This window comes from Ambystoma mexicanum, chromosome 12, assembly GCF_040938575.1.
Source record: "Ambystoma mexicanum isolate Mex_15411 chromosome 12, UKY_AmexF1_1, whole genome shotgun sequence".
Taxonomy (NCBI): Eukaryota; Metazoa; Chordata; class Amphibia; order Caudata; family Ambystomatidae; genus Ambystoma; species Ambystoma mexicanum.
In genome coordinates, this window is record NC_090936.1 from 238,470,104 (window position 1) to 238,489,098 (window position 18,995).

The window sequence follows — 18,995 nt, forward strand, 5'->3', positions numbered from 1 at the left end:
TTAACCCTCGCCTGAAATACTAGCTCATGAGGCCAGCCACCTGCATAAAAGGAAAATGGGGAAAACAGATAAATACGAAAGGAAACTGAATTTCGAAATAGGCTCGGCTCCGAAAAAACCCGGACTGAACAACGAACAAGACCCCTCGTCAAGTGATATAGACCGAGAAGAAGACACCTCCCACTCCACAGACATTAGAGAGCTCCTTCTCGACCTAAAAACCGGAATAGGGAACCTCAACAACAAAATGGACGGCCTCTCCTCCAAAGTTGACCAGCTCCAACCCAGGCTGGATAACCACACTGAGCGCCTACAAGAGGTAGAACAACGCGTTTCTGGCTTAGATGATGGCGCAGCAAGCATGATAGCCAGAGTGACATCAGTAGAGGCACAAATGAAAGCGGCTAATGCGCGGAGCGAAGATTTGGAGGGCCGATCAAGGAGAAACAACATTAGGATCGTTGGAGTGAGAGAACACCAACCGCAGGCAAAAATGGAAGAGTACGTAGAAGAAATGTGTATCAAACTCTTCGGGTCCAAAGCCTTCTCACGCATGTTTGTAATAGAAAGAGCTCACAGGATCCCAACGGCAAAACCCATTCCCGGAGCCCCGGCTTGCCCAATTATTGCAAAGTTGCTCAATTACCGGGATCGCGACACAATACTTTGCCTCGCTAGAGAAAAAGGGAACCTGCAGCTCGATGGGGATCAAATTCATTTCTACCCAGACTTTTCGCCCACAGTACAAGATCAAAGAAGATCCTTAATGAATATTAAGCAAAGGCTCAGAGACAACCAGATAACATACTCAATGCTCTTCCCGGCACGACTAAGGATACAGCATAATGGAAGACTCCAATTCTTTCAAACAGCCGAAGAAGCCAATTCATATCTTGACCAAGCTGGATGCAGCGTACCGGCTACCCAACCACACCCCTAGAGAGACAGATCCCATAGAAATCCACCATAGACAACCACCGGACAATGCAAAATCTCAAACACTCGCTGACAGTCCCAGCGGAACACATGAACTGAAATTAAGGCCGCAGGGCCGCCCACCTTGGGAGGCTCCCAGGGCCCCTTGCACAGCAAAGTTAACATTCACCAGTTAAGATTAATGGGAGGGAAAAAGAGAAACGAGCAAGTTGGGGGTTGCTCGTGTGTTCGGAGGGATCCAGTTGTTTATGTTGTCCGATGTCAAGCCAAGACAAGCCCACCACCTTATACATGTCCCGGCTGTGACCACACCGGCACACACGAGACCCTACCCCACGCCTCCTCATCGAAACTCTCAAGTCAGATACCTGGCCAACTCCACAGGACTGGGAGCTGGAAGGCCCGTCTTGAATCGAGTAAACACAGAACCATAGCGATTGCAAGTTCGAAGTAGCTAAGTGGAATATCAAAGGCGGCAATCGACCAGCCAAAGTGCAGCAGATAACGCAATACCTGCGCCACCACAAAGTAGACAGCCCTTATTCAAGAAACACATTTGCAACCCTCCTCTGAGAATCGCTGGGCCAAAGACTGGGGATGCCATAGATACTTCGCATCTTTCTCGTCCTACGCTATAGGGGTAGCGATCCTGATTAGTAAAACGATACATTTCAAACTTATCTCAACACAGAAAGACTCAGAAGGAAGATCCATACTAGTGCATGGAATGTTCAACGGAGCAGAAATACTCCTTGTGAACTCATATGGACCTAATGTAGATGGCACCAACAATTTTGACTGGGTAACAACACATCTAGAAACAGGACGACGGCCCACGATCATATGGGGAGGTGATCTTAATACACCTCTTGATCCCAACAAAGACAAATCACACAGCAACGGACTCCCATGCTCCAAAGCGAGCCAACAAGTTAAAGAAATATGTAGAGCATATCATCTCACGGATAAATGGAGAGAAAAACATCAGGACACCCGCGATTATACCTTCTTCTCCTGGGTCCACAAATCAAGCTCAAGATTGGACTATCTCCTGGTGTCAAAAGAAGCTCACTCACAATGGGGTGACTGCCAGATTCTTCCCAGATCCCTCTCTGATCACTCGGCCGTGACCCTGGAATACATTCCGACTCAAATAACTAATGTCAGACCACAATGGAGATTCAAGCCTAGAGCGTTACAAGATCAAGTTTTTGCAGATGAACTGTCGGAAGAACTAACATCCTTCATAGAGACCAATCAGGGTTCGGTGGCCTCGGCAGGGACGCTTTGGGAGACCGTAAAGTGCTTCACAAGAGGGGTCTGCTTAACTAAGGAGAATGGCATTCTTAAGCTAATACGGAGAAAACTGGACTCATGCGAGACACGGCTCAAAGATCTTGAACATTCACTCACTCTTGCAGACGACCTTCAAACACATGCAAAAGTAAAAGAGGAGTTGGGGACATTCAGGGCAGCCACAGAGAGGGAAATTAAATTCCTGACTAACAACTACCAAATCCGACAATATGGAGAGGGGCAAAAGCCTGGCTCACTCTTAGCCAGGCTTATTTCTGCTGACAGAAAACCTACAGTGGTTGAATCGATCAAGGACCACGTGGGCACACCCGTCTACGAATCCGAAGAGATTGTCGAAACATTCCGGCAATACTACCAGAAACTATACGACTCATACTTCACGGCAGATCCTCTAGAACTGAAGCACTGTCTAGATTCAATTGAGCTGTACTGGGTGGATGCAGGACTTAGGGAACCACTTAATGCACCCATTACCCTTGAAGAAATCCTTGAGGCGATCAAAGAACTCCCTACTACAAAAGCACCAGACCCTGATGGGCTAACAGGAGAATTCTATAAACACTTTGCAAACCTTCTTGCCCCAATACTACTACAAGTGTATGATGAAGCTTTAGAAAAAGAACAGCTATCATCCACACTGTACATGGCCAACATAATTCTTCTTCATAAACCAGATAAACCCAAAGACGAGTGCGCATCATATTGACCAATATCACTAATAAACCTTGACAATACAATTCTGGCCAAAATATTAACCAAACGTCTAATCCCGCTGATGCCCGCCCTGGTCCTAGCAGACCAAGCAGGGTTCATTCCAGGAAGAAACACCACCTTTGGTATAAGGAGAATGTTCGGAGTAATCAAAGCCCTTGACCCAGAACAACAAGCAGCCGCTATACTATTAGATGCAAAAAAAGGCATTCGACTCAGTTGAATGGCCCTTCCTCTATGCAATCCTGGAACAAATGGGCCTAGGTAAGAGATTTATAAAACTAGTCTCCATTCTATACAAAGCCCCCACATCTAATATTCTCCTGGGAGCAAATCATTCGATGAGCATACACTTGCGTAGAGGAACGTGGCAGGGATGCCCGCTATCTGCCCTGTTGTTCGCCCTGGTGATGGAACCCCTGGCGTCAGACCTCAGACTGCAACGCATCCACCGAGGCATGACCTTCGGCCCCCACAAGCTGGTCATATCGCTCTATGCTGATGATGTTGCACTCTTCCTCTGAGATCCCAGTGGAAACCTAAACCCAGTGATGCGCACGGTACTAAAATTTGGTCACTACTCAGGACTGAAAATTAATAATTCAAAATCAATAATATTCCCCCTAACGGCCGCAACCAAAGAGCTTGAGGACAATTTTGGCTTCCGATGGCAGCACACAAAATTCAGGTACCTGGGTATCTTCATGTCAAGATCCAGCGGAGATATCCTACGTGACAACTATGAGGCAGTCATCAACACTCTACAACACAAAATAAACAGATGAAAAACACTCCCGCTCACACTCTGGGGAAGAGTGTCACTTGTGAAGATGGTCATCTTGCCAAAACTACTGTATCTCTTCACAAATATCCCGCTGATTCTGACGCAGAGATTCCTGAGACGCATCAAGAGCATGATCCTGGACCTAATCTGGGTGGGAAAGGTGGCAAGGGTAGCTTACAACATCCTAACCCTTCCGGTGAGACGGTGAGGCCTAGCACTACCAGACATGGAACACTACTACTGGGCCGCCCAGGCTCAATTTCTTAGCCACTGGTACACCAAGAACTTTGTCAGGCCTCATGTCCAAATTGAAAGATCTTTAGCAACCCCACACTTACTGCGAGCTGTCATCCTGGGCACGTTCTCAACGCCCCGAACACCGCTGAATGTGGTATATGCGACAGTCTCCATCTTGAAGAAATTCGCGAAAGCAGGAGCAATACAGACCAGATACTCCCCACTCTTACCTGCGAAGTTCATCCCAGAATCCGCATCACAGGGGAAAAAGTCTACCAACAATGGACAGAAAAACTACGCATCCAATCGATGCATGATCTATTCCCAGAGGGAGAGTTTCTCTCATTACAACTGGCAAAGGACAGGGGCGGCAACAATGCACTAGATACATTCATCTACTTCAGGACAAAGCACACACTACAAGCTTTCTTTCCTACGTTCCCGCAGCAACCCCCAGTATGGCCACACTTGGACAACACGATTCAAGCCCAGGGCGAAGGACGCCTAACAACCAATATCTATAAATCGCTTCAATCAACCTCAAACTCATATAACACGAAAGCCAAAATAAGATGGGAAAAGACGCTAAATACCGAATTTACCAAAGATGAATGGAACTATATACTGAATCTTACCCAAAAAGTAGCGATAAATACCAAATTTAAGCAAACTCACTTTAACTACCTTCATCAACTACACCACAAACCAGCGAAACTCCATTCCATGCGCGAATCGGTCTAAGCTGAATGCAGCCAATGCAAATACCCAGAAGCTGACTTCTTACATCTGGCATGGAACTGCCCTGCACTCACCACATTCTGGAACGCAGTCTTAGAAAAAACATCTGCAATAATCGACGTGGTGTTGCGCCCGACCCGAAGTTGACAATGCTGGGATTGACCAGAGACCTCCCAGCCACTACCCGGAAACTAACAGACCTTTTGTTAATCCTTGCCAGACTAAGGATCGCATGCAGCTGGGTGAGAGGCCCACCACCAAACTTACAACGCTGGTTAAAAGACATAACATACTGCCAGGACACAGAAACCAGCTACATAAAAACACTACTTCTTCACGTGCGACCTCCAGACATCCGTGGATGAGGCGGGCTCACAAGCATCATCCCAGACAAATAGTCAAAATTGCATTTCAGAGTAAAGACCTACAAAACCTGTGATTACAGGTACTGGACCTTCCGACCGGGCGCCAACTACCGGCCAGATGAGAGGACGACGCGGGGACGGAGGGGGGGATCAGAAGGGGAAAATGGGGCTGGCTTGCATCGTTTTTTACTGTTCCTTTTAATTTCTACTCGGAATGTATGTCTGAGTGCTTGTGTTGTTATAATAATCAAAATGCCAATAAAGAAAGTTTAAAAAAAAAAAGAGATCAATGAGTATATGAGGTTCCCTTCAGTCAGTGGATGATGTTTCCCCGCAGGAGGTAGCTAGATTGTTCCCGAGTGTGGAAGATAATTGGCTGGTTAAGCCCCCCTGGTGAGGGGCGTATAACACGCGAGGCGACGCAGTGTGCGCAGTACGATTATAAGAGTTTATTGTGGATTACTTTGCTCCAGTTGAAGCGGGAAGACAGCTGTGGGGATTGTGGGGTTTTATTTTGGGATTTTTGTGGGGTTGGAAGAAATGGGTTTTTGTTCTGTGTATGCACATTTGTCTGTTCATTTGTACTCTGTTTTTAGTTTGGTGACGTCACCTTTAGATTGATGCATAGGACACAGAGTTTTGATGGTGTGGAGTTGGTGGTGTCGATTTGGAGAGGAATAAGAGGTGACCCAGAGGCGGTGTGTGGAAGGCAAATGCGTAAGATTGTGGGGGTCTGCCAGAGAAGGCAGTGGTTTGGTGAAGATGGGCTGCACATGGAGTGCACGGGCTAAGGTGCAGAGCCAAGAAGGCTCATAGAGACTGAAAACAATGTTCAATTATCTTCTAACTTTTGCTCCCTGAACAGCAGATGATCGAAATTATCAACTTGAGGTGAGGTAAAAGGTATCACATAATAGAGAAATGACTCCCCTTCAACTGTTATGTAGGACACAGCCCGATGCCAACATAAATTAGTAAAAAAGATAGTGTGCAATGATTAAAAAGTACTGAAGGTAAATAAATAAGACCATGGCTGCCCATAGGCGGCTTCTACAGAGGAGACAGCAATTGCTACTGACACGCTTACACAGGCAAGAAGCTGAAAAGCACCTGGCTACAGTTGAACTGTGGCACATTAAGGAAAGGAAAGTGGTGAGGCGTCAGCAGATGCTGAACCAGCACGAGCAGAGGGAAGATGGGACTCACCCTTCTGCACCTACGGGAGCGTAATATTTGATAACACAGATGGTAAGCAAGGAATGAATTGCATGAGAGAACTGAAAGCATCAGAAGGACATTTAAACACCACACACAAACAATCACAATACACTAACGAGAACAAACAGGAAGGTGCATAACAACCCACTAGCAGCACAGGAGCGAACAAGGGAGGGCTGCAGTGCATGAAAGCAGATTTGAAGGCACAGGTTTGTTTGTTTGTTTGTTTGTTTTATTTATTTATTTGTAGAGCGCTCCGGACCCGTGGGTAGAAGGGCGCTTTGGAAGGCGGTTACAGGCATAACATATACATTACATTTACAAAGTACAATAATTACAAAGCAAGGGTTTACATACAACAATTTACATATAATACAAGTATGGTTGCGGCTGCTAGCTTATTAGAGGTGGGGGTAAATGCTACTCATTGTTCAGTAACCAGCCAATAACAAGTTTCCTAAAGATCGGGAAGGATTCCGTGGTTTTAATTATGAGTGGTAGGGTGTTCCAAAGTTGGGAGGCTAGCACAGTGAAGCTAGTGCCTCCTGCTCTTTTTAAGGCAAATCTGGGCACTAACAGGCATAAGGAGTTGGAAGATCTAGTGGTTCTAGATGTAGGTTTTAAGGTGAATTTGTTGGAGAGGTACGGTGGGGCTAAATTGTTTAAGGCCTTGTACGTGAGGCAGATAGTTTTGAGGTCAATTTTTTGCTGTATGGAGAGCCATTTGCACGCTTTCCTGGTTGTGGAGATGTGCTCACGCCTTGGGATGTTGAGTGCTGCGCATAGAGCATTGTTCTGGAGAACCTGGAGTTTGTTAGTTACGGTTTGGTTGGCTCCAAGGTACAAGCTGTTGCAATAGTCTAGTTTGGATTGAATGAGTGCTCTGGCCAGAGTGAGGCAGCTGTCGGGGGATAGAAAGGGTCTGCTAGCCCCGATTAGTTTACCCGTATAGGCAGTGGCCGAGGCGGTTGAGTTGATGTGTTTGACGAGGTTGGTGTTGGCATCAAGGTGGAAGCCTAAGGTTTTCACACTTTTAGCAATAGGGATGGTGTTACCGTCTATGATAATGTTCTTGTAGCTGGGACTGAGTTTGGACAGGTTATTGGGAGAGCCGACCAGAAGAAGCTCCGTCTTCTCATCATTCAGGCAGAGGCCGTGGGTGGCCATCCATGCCTGAATGATGGAGAAGATTTCGTTGATCCGGATGACGTCCGCATTGTAGTTGCCTGAGATGGTGAGGAGAATCTGGGTGTCATCTGCGTAGTTGGTGTAGGTGACACCCAGATGGTCCAATATGTCAAATAGAGGCTTTGTAAATATATTATACAAGGTGGGGGAGACACAGGAGCCTTGTGGGACTCCGCAGGTGATGGGGATCGGGTCAGCAGCAGCTGTGGTGGAGAAAACTCGCATGGTTCTATTTGCTAGGAAGGATTGTATCCATGCAGAGGCAGAGGAGGAGAAGTGGGCTGCGATAGATAGGTGGTTGCATAGTATTTCGTGGTCGACTAAGTCGAAGGCCGCTGAGAGATCTAAGAGAAGTAGGATTGCTGCATTGCCTTTGTCTTTGATTTCATCAATCTGACTTTTGAGGTCAACCAGAGCGGTTTCAGTTCCATGTTGAGGTCTGAAGCCAGATTGACGCATACCTAGCAGTTGGTTAGATTCCAGGTACTCCTGAATCTGGATATAGGCGACTCTGTCCAAGATTTTTAACAGAAAAGGGACAGTGGTGATTGGTCTATAATTAGTTGGTATGGCTGGGTCTAGGGATTGTTTTTTTAGGAGAGGGAGTACCCAGGATTGTTTTAGGTTGTTGGGGACAGAATTGTTTTCGAATGAGAGGTTGATTAGCTTGGTGATAAAAGGGGAGAGGTCTCTGGCAGCGTCTTTTATTATTTGGGCAGGGCAGCTGTCCCCTTTGCAATTAGAGGGTTTTAGGGAAGTAATGATTTTTTGGACTTCCAGGATAGTCACTTTCTTAAAGGAGAAGTCTATGTTGGCTTTGTTGGGTGTAGGTGGGCTTAAACTGGGGTTGGTGGTTTTGTTGCTGAGGAGTTGTTGACGTTTGTTCTCAATTTTGGTCTGGAGCCCTGTGATTTTATTGTTGAGGGCATTCTGGATGCTGGTGCACCAGGGTTTATCTTTTGAGCAGTTGTCTGGAGGGGGATTGGGGTTTTCTAGCTCCTTTAGAATTTTAAATAATTCTTTGGTGGAGGAGCCTGCCTGGTCAATCCTGACGTTATAGGCATCTTTTTTGGTACGAATTATCTCGCTTTTGTATAGCGTGGAGATGTTTTTGAGATTGGATTTGTTTTCAGGTGATGGGTTGGTTTTCCATAGTAGTTCTAGTTTAGCTTTCTTCTTCCTGAGTAGTTTGAGTTCGGGAGTGTACCACGAGTTCAGGTGGTTAATTGGTTTGCTTTTGCGTAGTTTCAAAGGGGCAATGGTATCAATGGCGGTAGCCATGGAATTGTTGAAGGTGTCAACTAGTAGGTTAAGGTCAGCCTTGTCCGGTAGAGCGTTAAGGGTGGGTAGGACCAGAGGTAGTAAGGCTTCGGGGGTAATGTTACGCTTATTTCTGGTTGGGCAGGCTGGAGCCAGGGAGCGTTTCTTAGGCGTGGCCCGGTTGGTGTGAATTTCAAGTGGGATAAGGTAGTGATCTGTCCATGTAAGAGGTTGGGGGGCCTTGCAGGTGGTGTTGCAATTAAGAGTTGCTACCCAGTCGAGAATTCTGCCTTTCTGGTGGGTCGGAGAGATACTAAGTTGGGCGAAACCGTGCTCAGTGAGGGCGTTTGCTAAGGATGCGGCTGTTGCGTCCTTGGGGTCGTCATATCCCAGATTGAAGTCGCCGAGGATGATAGTTTGTGCTAATGGCTTGGAATTTTCAGTGATGAGCGCTGTAATGTCTTCTTCAAAAGTTCCTGGAGGGCCTGGGGGTCTGTATATAAGGTGTAGTGTGATCGTACTTGTGGGGGAAGTTTGTACCTTGATTGTGAGTAACTCGCAGGATTTAAGTGAAATGGTGGATACCAATCTACAGCCTAGCGGCGATTTTGAGATGAACGCTACGCCTCCTCCTTTACCATTGGGTCTGTCGGCTCTGAGGATGGAGTAGTTGGCAGGAATGGCTAACGATAAATGTGGTCCTGAGGCCTCGTGTAGCCATGTTTCCGTTAGGGCAAGGAAGTCAGGTACAGAGGAATAAATAGCAGCACACGTATCTTTTCAAAATTAAAGGGAAGGTAAAGAGGGAGTTGCAAGGAGGTGTAACCACAGCAATAGAGAGTAGGGAGAAGGAGCGCAAAAAGCTTAAATGGGCAGAGCAAATGGAGGGAGAAGAGAGAAGGAAGAAGGACCGGGAAATGGAAGTGCAGTGCGAGGAGAGAGGAGGGGTCATTTTGGTGTGGAACAACCCTTTCACAGAGAATGGATTGTCATTATACGCTTAACAGGACAGCCCCCAGACAAACTTGATGTGTCTCACTCTGCCACACACACTCACGCATACTCAATACTGTGGAGGACAATTGCATGGGGGTGGTGATAGGTAACAAAACATTTTCTTTTCTGGGTGACAGTGGGGCGATGAGGCCATGCATTAGGGAAGAGACATTTGTGACATCATGCGCAGAGTGGATATGACCACCTTATTAACAGACAAAGCCATAACTTGTTAAACACCAAGCATACACATGCTGAAAGTAAGGAAGATTGTTTAGGTATGTTGGGGGTGCACGGTACAGAGGGGGGTGCGTAAAGATAGTGCGTTGAAAGAGAGTAAATTGGGCTACATTATGAGCACACATCTTTCAGCGAGGAGACTGGGCTCATGCACAAACAATGAGACACACAAGGTGGAGAAAGGTGGACTTGAGGGTGGGGGCATGCATTTCATTGACGGTTCACCAAGGGAGGAGAGAAATAGGGTTAAAGGGTGGATGATACATGTTCCCAACAGACACCATTTGGCGACAAAATAACACAGTGCAAGTAGTAATGCCACTAGCGCTTTTGAAAACAGCACTGGCACAAATGCATTAGCAAACACACATAGGGAAAGAGGTGATTGCTGCACGAATTGTAGAATAATGGTTGTATTAAAATAGAGCAGATAATGGGGGGAGAAATATATTGTTTAAATTTAACAGTAATGGAAGTAGTGGCGTGATAAAATAATAGACTTAAATGAGTAATTAACAGAGTAGGGTTTAAAAGGTGGGAATGGTGTGGGATAGAGAGAATGGGAGTAAATTGTGATGGTTAGGATTGATAGAGAAGAAAAAAAAAGAAAAAAGAGATAAAAAGAGGGGGTGGGGGGTAGCAAATACCTCGTAGCAAATTTCATTAGTACCAGCTTAAAGTGCCTGCAGTTCACTGCGGGGCACGCCCTGAGAAGTTGTGAGAGGAGCCATAGAAAAAAGATTTAAAAACCCTGCGATTATCTTAACTAAGGAACATGATCCTCTTAATTTAGACACACAGCCACCATATATGACAGATTTATGACCCTGATGTTTCCCTGTTTAGCTTGTCAATGCCTAATGCCCACAGGACAAAGGTGCACACTATAAATAGCTTAAAGCAAAAGTACAGTAAATATAAAGACTCAAAGGCCCATTTGTACACTAGCACCTAAATTACGTGTATATGATCCAAGTGTGTCTTGAGTATCTTCACCTAAATTAAGTGCAGATGATCCAGATGTGTTAAGGATACTACAGGACAGTGGTTGTCTACCCATTTTCCAGGTACATTTCGAATTGTGCAACAAGATAGGGTCTGACCGCCATTGAACGCCAACCAGGTGGTGACAGGATGGTGCATAAATGTACCATTGGCTCCTCCCACTAGGACACTGAATAGTGTGAGAGTAATGTAGAGAGGTTAGGTCAAGAAATTGAAGAATATGTAAATTCTCAGGTCTCAAGCGCTTCTTTTTCATTTCTTGCCAGATACAAAGGACCCAGGGCAGGCCTGAAGACAACAGACAACTAAATTTCCAATGGCTAGGGACTAGAGTGGGACATTGTGCCCTCCTGACAGACTTTGACTTTGGTAGATGTGCAAGGCGTCATGCCCTACAAAGCGGTGGCCACCCTGGCAACGAGGGAGCAACGATCAACAGGACCACCGCAAAAGATTTTCATGACAGCACGAACACTTTAGAGTTAGGGAAACATGGCCATCCTATGGTCCAACGCACACAAGCAGCTAGAATAGGGACCAGCACCTCAGTGTGCATAGCATGCTGAAACAGGATTTAAATTATATTTTTTGCACCCGACAGCTGTAACACTTTTTTTTCTTTCTCTTTTCCTCGCACATGCAGGTTGTTCCATATGTATGCTGTTAGAATTGTGTAGGGAATTCCCTTAATGTTATCTCCTATTAATTACCCTGAGGCCTACTCATTTAACCATTCTGAAGCCTTTCCCACTCAATTGCCCACTCTGTCAGGAACCTCAGACCCCTTAGAGCACGTTTCCCTGAAGTATATTTCCTTGCTTCCATTGAATACAAAGCCAAAACTTTCCCCCAACTTGAATACAGTGCATATACTGTCCGACACACATTGAGAAACGCTCAACAAGAAATGTCCGGGGGGAAGTTTCATTTTTGCCCTTAGTGATTGTTCAGTTCACGGAGCTTGAGGTTACTAACAAGTACTAACGCCTTTTCTTGCGATTTCCAGGCGGACAACTTTATCATTTCATCAGCTGCAAGGACCCAGCAGCGTAGGTGATTATGGGCAAGCAAATAAGGACTTTTTATTCTCATGATGGAATTCTTAATGATGAACGAAATAATGGGGGGTGGTTATTTAAAAATTATATGTAATAGTGAGCATTACAGCTGTACCCCCTACTAACATTCCCTAACCCAAGCAGGAAGATTTACGGTGTTAGAGGGTGAGGAAAAAACTGCTGCCAAAGTAAGGAGAGGTAAGCGCAGCCACAAAGGGAGTAAAACATACACATAACACACATAGCACAAATAACCAACAACATGCACACATGTACAAAGTTGGTAGGGACACCACTGTGGAGAGCTGTCCTGACTGCTCTTTAATAACCTATGCCTTGAGAGAATTGATTACAACAGAAATTACTACAGCAGAGCACGACGCCCATGTATCTCAAAGTGTTCCAAACGTGAAGAAGGTCGCAAGGGAAGACAGCAACATTGAGATTGATGTAAAAAGAGGCAATCCCCTATGACAGAAGATTACATCAAGACACTACCCATGATGAACAACTACTGGCAGCTCAATGAAGAACAACTGAATGTAGCAAGTGGCCAGAGAGAGAAGAAACAACTAGCAAATGCACCAGTGAGCAAGCTGCAAAAAATTAAAGAAACAAAAAAAAAGAGAAGAAAAAATAAAAAGTGAAAAACATGATAAGTGCCTAACGGAGTGACAAAAGTGCGAAGATGGTGACTTGGGTGGAGAATGAAGAAGGACCTACACTGTGAAGGCACCAGCCTTATGTTACCAGCACAACAGTGAAACATGCTGGATGCAAGAAGGTTGAGACAAGTAGGGAGATGAGAGCAGCAACAACAGTGCTTTTGGACTACTATTGAGCACATGTATCTAAAGATTAAGAGAAACTACCACCGAATTGGGGAGGCGACTGTTCATTGGAGCGCATTAGCATGCCCTTGTTGGTGATGCCCAAGGAAGATCTGAAGCATGACACATTCCCCAAGATGAAAAATAACAGAAGGAAGAGGAAGTGACTGAACAAAGAGCCAAAAGCACAAACAACGGAAGAAGAGAAACAGACAGAGGAGTGAAAAGAGGGGGGAATTACTTCTCGAGCGAGACAGAAGCAACATTGGATGAAGTACCAGCACACTAAAGACTGTTCAGCAGAAAACACATGTGAACAGAGAAAGACAAGAACTGGCTAGCGTTTCCACAGTAATGGATGCCATCATGACTGGCTGGTAGATTGAAGGTGATAACGGAAGCACTAGTACCGAGCACAGCATCATTGTGCAAGATCAAGATACATTGCAAGATGCGAGAGAACAGCAGAAGAAGAGATTGGAATGCAAATAAGAGACATGGTGAAAGGAAGAGCCAGACTAAGGGAGAAGATGGCGGTGTGCGACATGGTTCCAGCAGTAATAAAGGTGGACACTTCCTGTGATCCGAGGAAGTACGAAGGGAAGTGAGTGTGGTGGAACACAGAAGGAGAACACTCCTACATGTACTGTTCATCGACAATAATGTGAACAATTATGGACACTTCAAAGAATTGACAAAGACATGCAGACCAGAAGGAGGTGAATGTTGCTTGGTGGTGTGGTTGACAAGTCGACCAGAGGGGGGACTGAAGAGAGAAAATCGAGATCAAACTCCTGCCCCCTCACCCCAGGCAGATGAAGAGACATAACAGCAGGAAGAATAGGGAGCGCACTCATCATTTGCACCAGAATCCAGCACACCCATGGGTGACAAATATGCTGAAAGACACCCACTTCACCAACATTGCAACTTCCATGCTACATTAGCCATAATGCAGCAATACCAGAATCTACAAAACACAAGAATCCCTGTTGAAAGGCTTGCATATGCTTATATAAATTAACCTGATCTAATTGCACAATGTAAAGCCATGTTTCAGGAAAATTACAGCCAAGTGCATTTGTCTCACTGAACACCAGCCGCAGTGGAGATTCGTGCTGACTTCAGCAATGCTCCTCGCAAACCAAGCAACAGCCAAGATCTTACAGTAAGATAAGATTCCTTTCCTTGAAAGACAGTGAACGAAAGATATTTTCGCAAAGACCCACACATCATTTGAAACATAATTGTAACAAGAATGGCTCAGCTCTGGCCAATGAACGCTGAGAGCCCAGGGTTCATAATGCAACAAGTTTAGAATTAGGTAATGGGGGTGGCGCAGTTAAAACCAGCCCACTTACCCAAAAGTCCTAATGTCCAATTATCAGGCTCCCTATAAGGGCGCCATTGGTAACCTATCACTTAGCAGCCAATAACAGGATGAGATAGGTTTCTGGGAGCTGGTCCAATTCTGTGAGGTCAGCCTGCAGTGTGTTACAAAGCTGGCTTGCAAGCCAGCCCCGGGGGAGACGGTGCCTGGATTTCTGCTATGCACGAAGCTCTCTGTGTGTTTTTGTTTTCTGCCCAGAAATAAACGCCTGCTTGGGACTCTGCTGCATTTCTTTGGGCAAAATGGGAGGTGTTGGGGTCTCCCATAGCTGGTATCCCCAGAAGCCCTGGTGGGGGTCCAACTTCTCCCCAACAATTTACATTAAATTGCCAATCCCTAGAGATAGCTACCGTCCATCTTCAATCACACATAGAAGCATATGTGGATGCAGCAGCCCCGGACGTCTGGGACGACACATTTACACTTTGCTGGCACACGATTGTTATCAGTTTCGGCCAGGCAACTGTGGCTCATCATTTAGAATTCTGAATGACATTACCAGGCTCCACTTAGTCCTTGGTACATTACCATGAGTCCATGACCACCAACACACAATGATTTCACAGCCGTCTACTGTGTTGTGCAATACAATGCCATTCGGACCGTGTTTTTATGTCACTTTTTTAAACGACATTACATATATAGCTGCCGACCACGAGACCCAGAAAACGTTCTCTTTTTCTTTCAAGCATAACTCGGCCGCTGCCAGTGCACACGAAAGGCTGTGGGGAGTAGGCTACCTCTAGTGTAGCAACCAAGGTACTTTTTCTTTTTTCTTACTTAGTACATGCGGTCTGCCAACCTAGTTAGATGAGGACAATAGTTTGCTCACACAATGACATATGCCATCTCGTCAGTGAATCTGACATTACTATATTTTCTTAATGTATCCTACCACAGCTTTGTGAAAAGGTTCCAACAGTAAGCCACTCATGATTGACACAGAGGGCTCTCCACAACCCTAGGCTTCCACCACCACTATTATGTAAGTGTACTTCAGAATGTAGAACAGCGTCTACTTGAGTCCTACCTCCACACGGGGGGTTCTCTACCAGGTCAGTGGTGCCCACATGGGTATTTTATCTCCCCAGCATGCAATTCTTTTGCTTTTCAACCAACCCCTATGAAGTCCTTATACCTTTCCTATAGGTAGGCTACCCACACTAATTACTTCCGTGCTCGCTTTCTCTTAGATACATGATCCCAGGCCCAGGAAACGACAGTCCTTGGAGCATGCCGAAACGTGGACCAAGAATGAATTATTCCTACTAAGTCCATGCAACACCAAAGGAACTACATTCTGACGTCGAACCTGGATTGATCAATATAAAACCTGCAGCATGACCCTATAATGGTCATTTTTGAGACTGCATCGTGACCGGAGTCAGGCCATTCTTAAAATGCGTACATGAATTTAGTTCTAACTATGATTGCACTGTTTATATGCTATAATAAGTGATTGTCTTATAGCTTGTATTTCATTTGACTGCACTGAAGTGGAAACAAATGTATGTGTGGTTCACTATTGTATGTGCCTATGCTTTGTGAAACAATATGGAAGATAGAGGCGGGTCTGTTGGGTTAGGAAAAGAGGTGATTACTTCCAGTGGTTAAAAACAAATTTAATCATTAAGAATTTCAACATTTTAATGCATACATTAGATTTCACTAAAAATGTTTAAAGACCACCACTTCAATTGGCTTCTCATTGGTAAAACACATTTCCAAATCACCACGTATGTGGCCAGGGTAACTTAACAATATCAGTTGTCCATTCAGTTGTATCCTAGCTTTCAAGCATATTGAAATAACATAGTTTTTTTTGCATAAATGTCTTTAGTTATTTGCATCTGGTTGAACATGGTCTTCAAAATAAAATAGACAATACACTTTCTCAACATGTTTCAGTTTGCAAAATAGGTGTTAAATCCGGAACATTAATCAGAAGAGAAACCCTGATTCATGTACAAGCGTTTATACTACACTGGAATCTGAGTGGAAGGACCAGCATGGAATACCTTATCTTCCTTGCCCTAACAGACAAAAATCACAAACACAGACTAAGTTTGAGCTATTAATTCTCTAGGGTAAAGTCTAACTCTTTTAATGAGTCTATCACCTATAAAGGTAAAGAAGTCTTTTATTTGTGTCGGTGTGTTAAGAGGGCGATACCATGTGTGATTGCTGGAGGTAGGACTTCTGTATATCCTTCCTTGTGCCTAATCAATAGAAAAGCTGATGTTAGGTCTGCCTTTCGTGTCGCTAAAACATTACCAGTGGGGATGTCCCAACAGGCTAAACAGAAAAAATTATCAATTGTCATATATGGCCCGATTATAGACTCACCTCTCAAATGGAGGATCTGTGGCCCTGGTTCTAAAATGAGGGGCGAGAGGGTGCAGCGGGTGTCTGTCTTCAGACCGTAGGCTCTAGTCCATGCAGGCACAGCCCGTGGTTTAGGGGTGTAACTGGGGAGAGAGGAAGTATGGTGTATCAAATTGTGTGTCCTATGGCCTATTGTGGAGGCAGTGGTTGAGCAACTTTGCATATGTATACGTACTGTAATGGTACCTTGTAACTAAGTAGGGCGCGATCTGTGGAAGTTGTTCTCATGTCCCACGTCCATCTCACGGCAATCGTCGCTGCTCGCTGTGAGAAATAAGAGTGGGGAGATAGTGTATTCCCTTTTTTTGCCTTATTACATTGGTATCAAGCATAGTGCAGAGTAAATGCATACCTTATGCGTTGTTCGGGGTTAGAAAAGGGCCTCCTTTCGTGTGCCGAGAGCGGCTATGGCAGCAAGTGTCGTCTGTGTCTCCCTCTGTTAGCAACCGTAGTCACGGTAACGCCGGAGTAACAGAGTAGAAAGGATTTTCTTTATTTTAATGCTGGCTCGGTTGTTTAGCAGGCGCCATCTTGGAACAGATATAGTAGGAAGGGTAGTCAAGCTATAACAAATAAGAGTGCTATAGGAAAACGACCAGAAGTAAGATACATTCCGGTTCCATTCAGTAGATTGAATTACGCGTGGGGGGAGATACAATATATTCCTCATAGCGATACCGTAATATGACATGACTTGGTGCATACTGCGCTCGAGAGTCGTCACTTCTGCAAAAGTTGTGCCTGGAAAAATGTGCAGCTAGGTTGTAGCATAATAACTAGGTGTCAAGGTCAGGGAGGAGAGAAACAAATATATATATATATATATATATATATATATATATATATATATATCTCCCGATCCGGCGTGTCTAAACGCCTGTGTACACTGGCCTCTATAAAAACGCATTTTTTCCTTCTGACCCACCTTCATTATTCTGATATAAATCCAAATGACATCATCTATGCAAAAGCCCTTCAGACTGCCAGGAGTAAAGGGAGCATATTAACATAACTCCTTGTAATAATTCTTAATGTCTGACATTCCACATACCAGATCCATGTCAACCCTTCTTATGTTATGGTTGCATATGTCAAATCACCTTTCACAATTCAACAGACATACTTCACATAACCCCCCACTTATGCCCTTCTTTTCTTGGGGGTGTGAAACGGCTAAGGTACAACTTCTCTTCTATGTGTAGCTGGCATATAGAGCCTAGGTATTAATCGAATGGTGAGTGTCTAAGAGGGGATCATGTGCTTATCTATTAGTTTACTTGTACTGACTTTATTTCCAATTGACATGCTTTTCTTGTATGCAAAGACAGGACATGTCAGTGGTGTCTTAGAGCTGGCAAACACCTTCCAATGTTTTTGAATCACGTTTCTAATTTTTAAACTTAAATCTGTGAAAGTCGTCATGCAGACAAGTCTCTCATCAGGGCTTTTCACTTATTCACTTTCTAATAATGCTTGCCTATTGTTGTTACTAGCTCTCTTGGTGGCTTTACTGATTTTTTTTTGGGTAAGCGCATTTTTGCAGTTTCTTACTCAGAGTATTCGCTTCCTCCTTATAGATGTCATTTTGGGAACTATTTCTCTTCAGTCTGAGGAATTGTCCAAATGGTAGATTATCTCTGAGATGTTTCACGTGATGGCCTGTGTAATCCAGCAGGGAGTTTCTGTCTGTAGGTTTGTGGTGGGGTTTTACAAGTAAATGTCCTGCTTGGTGGAAAATAGTCAGATCTAAGAAGTTAGTTGCTGTGTTGCTATCTGTCATGGTAAATCAAAAGTGTGGATTGAGTGCGTTGATCCAGGTCAGGAATCTTGTGGTCTCTTCAACAGATTCTTCCCGTATTATCAAAATGTCATCAATGTATCTTGTACATTTTCAGATCTTCTCTCTGTAAGGGTTTGTGTCGGAGTAGATGTGTTGCTTTTCAAAGAACTCTACATACAAGTATGCAAGGCTAGGGGCCATGGTGGCCTCCATCACTGTCCCTTCAATCTGTTGATAAAAGATCCCTTCAATTCAAAGTAGTTGTTAGTTAGTGCTATCCCTATGCACCAAAGGATGAAAGAGGAAGGTACTGGGTATGTGTCCAGTGTTGTGTGTAGAATTTCTTCCACAGTCTCAATTGTGGCTTGCTGGGGGATATTTGTATAAAGAGATACAATGTCCATCCCCACCATCAGATGTTTATTACTGTCAAACTCCAGATTTTCAAAGAGTTTAATGGCTGCCGTGGTGTCTTTTAAATAGGACAGCATGAGTTTCACGTATCCTTTTAAATAATGGTTTGCATATTTTGATAGGGGCTCCAGCACCAAATTGAT

At 44.6% G+C, this 18,995-nt stretch overlaps 1 long non-coding RNA gene across 2 annotated transcripts in view; it reads right to left on the reverse strand.

Annotated features, from left to right (window-relative positions):
* LOC138512956 (uncharacterized) overlaps positions 1 to 17,097 on the reverse strand; it is a 115,479-nt gene extending 98,382 nt beyond the window's left edge. The window contains exons 1-3 of one of the 2 annotated variants that reach the window (XR_011281631.1): positions 17,011 to 17,097; positions 16,845 to 16,922; positions 16,626 to 16,741 (exon numbers count right to left, since the gene is read on the reverse strand). This is a non-coding gene — a long non-coding RNA (uncharacterized lncRNA). Of the gene's footprint in view, positions 1 to 16,625; positions 16,742 to 16,844; positions 16,923 to 17,010 lie in introns of those variants that run through there. The other variant, XR_011281632.1, reaches the window with a different exon arrangement.
* Between the last annotated feature and the right edge of the window lie 1,898 nt (positions 17,098 to 18,995).